This window comes from Coenobita brevimanus, chromosome 89 (genome assembly GCF_032717465.1).
Source record: "Coenobita brevimanus isolate Jiangsu-jjx chromosome 89, ASM3271746v2, whole genome shotgun sequence".
NCBI lineage: Eukaryota > Metazoa > Arthropoda > Malacostraca > Decapoda > Coenobitidae > Coenobita > Coenobita brevimanus.
This window is the reverse complement of record NC_137042.1, coordinates 27,021,779-27,026,778: the sequence shown is the minus strand read 5'-3', so window position 1 is coordinate 27,026,778 and position 5,000 is coordinate 27,021,779. Positions and strand designations below refer to the sequence as shown.

The window sequence follows — 5,000 nt, the reverse complement described above, 5'->3', positions numbered from 1 at the left end:
TTGACTTGGACTGTTATAATACTTTGTTGACTCATATCTCTATCTTCCTACGAAAATTTCATTGTTGTTAAGTATATAACGGATTTCTTATTGCTTTTGACGATTGTATTGTCGACAAACTCAGTATCATATCTGATAATAAAAAGAGTATCAGATTTAGCAACAACGAAATCGAACAAACACCTCCAGCCAATCAGAATGTCGGCAGGAACAGTCTTGCCATACATGCCTGGCCAGATTAATTAGTATGAAGTATAGCACATATTCATTTTATTAAGACTCTACATATAAATCGTTTTTGGTATCCCCGACGATTTATTATTATTATTATTATTGTTGTTGTTGTTGTTATTATTATTATTATTATTATTATTATTATTATTATTATTATTTCAGTTCATGGGGGATTTATTATAGCACTTGAGGGTTTTGTACCAATTTCGCATTTTTTTCCTTGGACTTTTGTTTTTGTTTTTGTTTTCTTAAAGACTATGTGGACAGGTTTATACATTATTGACGCTATACACAGACGATTTCTTTCAGCTAAACTGGGACATTTTGTAGTGATTAGACACATTTCTGCATGTTATTGTGACAGGAAAGGGGGGAGGAGAGGAAATGGAGGTCAGGTAAAGAGAAGACAGGAGAATGAAAGGGATGAGAGGAGACGAAAGAGGAGAGAAAGAAGTGAAAGAGAAGCAGGAGGATAAGAGAGCTAATTTGGGAATGTCTTCAATATTTCACTCTCCCTCTCCTTCATCCGTCTCTCAGCCGCGGCATCTTCCCTCCCTCTTCACCTCTCTTCTCGCTTGGCCTCTTTTCCTCTTTCCTCCCGTCTCCACCTCTTTCTTATCTTCCCTTCTCTCTGCCTTTTCTCCATCTTCGTAGTCTCCCCTTCTCTGGAAATCAGGCTGATCAGATTATTTTATTTCTCCGCGTTTCTTGACCGACTTTTCTCTTTTTTTTTTTTTTTTAATAATCTGAACTCGTTATCTTGCCTTCGATTTTGTTTTGAATTCCTGTATGTGTCTTCGATTTTCTTTTGGACTCCTGTACGTGCCATGGGTGCAGTTGAATTCGTGTGTTAAGGTAGATGAGTTGTATTTCGAGTTCTTCAGAGATTGGTTTGAACTCCTATGCTCTGATTAGATTGTGTCTTCGTGAAATTTATTGAACTCCTGTGCTTCTGTTCACGTAGGGTTGGATTCAGTGCGGGGATGGGTTGTGTGAGTCATGTTTTAATCCGGAATCGATAGTGTGTGTGTGTGTGTGTGTGTGTGTGTACGTGGACACAGGCCACACTGGGTACGTTAATGATTCTACACACACACACACACACACACACACACACACACACACACACACACACACACACACACACACACACACACACACACACACACACACACACACACACACACACACACACACACACCTCGCCTATTATAAGCAAATTGGTTGGAATAATTGAAGGGTGGGGTGAATCATTTAATGGGAAGGGCTGTACTAAACCCTTCCCCTCTGCCATATTACACACACACACACACACACACACACACACACACACACACACACACACACACACACACACACACACACACACACACACACACACACACACACACACTACTCACCCTTATGGTAATTAATAGACGGGATGATGTCAGGATTTAGTGTCAGTGAGTTTTTTAGTGTGTAGGATTAGTGTAATACCCAGGCTTCGGTGGCACACTTTTAGCTGATGAAAAACGTCTGATGTTAAATAAATAAATGAATAAATAAAAAATGAAAAAAGAAAATAGAATAATAAAAACTCGGTACAAAAGAGGTTAAGATGTAAGATAAGTTGGGTGAAGGAGGAAGGATGAGTCACTTACTGGCAGGTGTTAGGCCGGTAGACCTTAACCCTGTTCATCCACTTTTCTTCCTCAGTATTCGCAGCCTTTAACCCCTCCAGTACCAGACCGACCATAAGCTGAGGAAAATCGTTTGGCGGTAGAGGTTATGCGGTAGGGAAGATGTCATCGTAGGGAAGGGGTTGAGTTGAAAATATATCTTAATTTTCTTTTATGGTGGATAATAAGGTGATGATGATGATGATGATATTTTACCCTCATTCAGTTTTGCCACTGTATTACACACACACACACACACACACACACACACACACACACACACACACACACACACACACACACACACACACACACACACACACACGTGAATGAGACGGATTGAAAGTACTTTAAGTGATACTGAATACGATTCCCGAACAGGCCTGTGATTACCGTAACTGCTTTGATTCCGTAAAAAATGTAAAAAAATATAAATAATGTGTATAAATAATGTTTCCAGTGTAAAGGCACCAGGTATAGTGACCGTCTTGCAATGTACGCATGGAGGTACTTAGATTATTTTGGCTCGTATTTCCGTCGGTTAATGAAGGTCCCAAACACCTCTTCCTCAGCGATTCAATTTTGGATATAGCTGGTTAATATACTTTTGTGCATTTTTTTTGTAGAGTTTGGCGATATTCGAAGGATTCTTATAACGCAGATTAGGACAGTATAGTTTAATAAGCAAAATAAATCGGTTAGGAAGAGGTTTTAGGGAGCTTCCTTAACCGACGCAAATACGTATCTTAGTGTCACCATGAGCACTGGCCTTTCTTTCTTTCTTTCTTTCTTTTTTTTTAAATGTAAGGAAGAAGGAACGAAAGGCCATAAGTCTGCAGATTGTTACCCCCAAGAAAAAGCAAGAACAAGATATCAGAGAGCCAAATTCAAGATCCGTTCATTTACCCTAAAATATTTTCCATGCGTCCACCCACCGCCACCTCCACCACATCCACACACAGAGCGAAGTCACAGAGATTAGGGTCAGATTATTGTGTATTATGAATGAGGTAATGGAAGAGTGGGGTGGAGGCAGTTTTAAGCTTATGCGTGGAGGTGGGAGATGGGGGAGGTGGACGAGGAGTAGAGGGAAAGAGAGGAAATAAAAGAAGAGGGAAGTGATGGAAAGAAGAGATGAGAGAAATGATGGAAAGATGAGAAGAGGGAAAGGGAGGAAAGAAGAGGGAAGGAGAGGAAAAAAGAGGGAAGGGAAGGAAAAAAGAGAAGAGGGAAAGGGAGGAAAGAAGAGAAGATAGAAGGAGAGAAAAGAAGAGAAGGGGGCTGGAGAGGGAGTGGACGGGAAGGGAGGGAAGAGGAGACGAAAAGGTTGGAAAGGAGGGAAGAAAGTGGAGTATACGGGAGGGGAGAGAAGGACTATGGAGAAAAGAAGAAGGATAGAAGTAAAAGGGAAGGGGAGAGGAAGAGAATATAGGGAAGAAGTGTAAGGGAGAGAGAGAGAGAGAGAGAGAGAGAGAGAGAGAGAGAGAGAGAGAGAGAGAGAGAGAGAGCCTGTTGTAGACCTTAACCCATTACAAAAATAAAAAACCCGCCACACTACGCTATCCTCCCACATGTGCAGCAGTCAGTGTCCCCCTTATTATGCTAATATGTGAATGAGCTAATGGTGGAGAAGGGTGAATCAGGGACCTGTTTGAGAGAGAGAGAGAGAGAGAGAGACAGAGAGAGAGAGAGAGATTGTAGTAAACTTTAATCTCCCCCTCCCCTCCCCTCCCTCCATCCCCTTCCAAACTCACCTTACCCTTGGCCGAGTTCCGAGTGAGGGGGGAAGGTAGGGGAAGGGGGAAGGAGGGGGGGATCGAAGTTAATCATACCTTACGCCACGCTCACATCTTGCGGGGGAAAAGAGAGAGAGAGAGAGAGAGAGAGAGAGAGATCATGTGTATCTGTATGTATATGTGTTCCTTAGGTCGAGCACTGTATTCCACCCACGATATACTAACAGAGGGCTGAAGCATGCAACCCTCACATGTCACTTGGTACTCAGTAATAACCAGCATCCTTGCTAGTGTTGTATTCTATCCATCTGTCTGTCATTAGACGTTGTTACGCTATCAAGAGCTTAGAGATCCGGGACAAGATTGCTTGGTTCCGACGTCATATGGGTACCGTATATGATTACCACCCAACGTAGTAATTGGTTTCCTATATTAGCTACAGGAACCATTTTGACTTGTCACCCAATGTAGAATCACTTGAAGACAACACTAGATGAAAGTGTTAAGGGTAAAGGTGAGAATGCAGGTAATTAAGTGTTTTGTAACCGCGACACACCCACACCATTCAGATAGGGTCATGTGGTGTTAGCGGACGTGATGTCGAACTCAGGAACTCACACTGTGCCCTGCAACTGTCTGGATTGAACCTGTGACCTTCTACCCCCCAGTGTGTGCGTTTAAATAAGGGTCGGATTTCACGCCCATCTCTTTCCATTAACCCATAGTGAAACGCTACAACCTAACCTCTGTATAGGCTTAACAGGGGGCAGTGTTCTTATAGTCTTCGGAGGCTCCCTCTTATGTTCGAAGACTTCTATGTAAGGAGAAGGTCCGGCTCTGCATTTAATCCGATAAGGACTGGAAAGATGAAGAAAGCATTGAGAAAACGACCTTTAACTAAGAGGGTGATAGGGAGGGTGGGATGTAGATAGGTCGTAGTATGGAGGGAGTAGAGGTAGAGGGGGTAGAGTGGTAAGGAGGGAGGTAGAGACGGGGTGTGTAGGGAGGCAGGGGTAAGGGTAGAGAGGAGGGTAGGTTGTAGAAACAGAGGGGAGGGGAGGTAAGACAGGAGAAGGGGAAGTAGAGGGGAGTAGCTAGTAGGGAACGTAGAGGAGAGTAGGGAGCAGACAGGGAAGGTAGACTAGGGTAGGGAGTAGACAGGGTAGGTATAGTAGGGTAGGGAATCGACAGGGAAGGTAGGAGAGGGTAGGGAACAGATATGGAGGGTAGAGGGGATGAGTTAGGTCCAGAAAAAATATGGTATGATACTGGGTAGGAGGGGTAACATCTATAAATCCAGTACCGTACGATCCCATCTGATATGTCGGTCTCTCTCTCTCTCTCCTCCACAGGTAACGAACCCAAGTGG

General features: G+C 43.2%; 1 long non-coding RNA gene across 1 annotated transcript in view; it reads left to right on the top strand.

Moving 5' to 3' along the window:
* The window catches only part of LOC145411390 (uncharacterized), an 83,535-nt gene that overhangs the window by 78,490 nt on the left and 45 nt on the right, over positions 1 to 5,000 (top strand). Inside the window, exon 3 of the long non-coding RNA XR_013899413.1 lies at positions 4,984 to 5,000. This exon is cut by the window's right edge and continues 45 nt beyond it. This is a non-coding gene — a long non-coding RNA (uncharacterized LOC145411390). The remainder of the gene's footprint in view (positions 1 to 4,983) is intronic.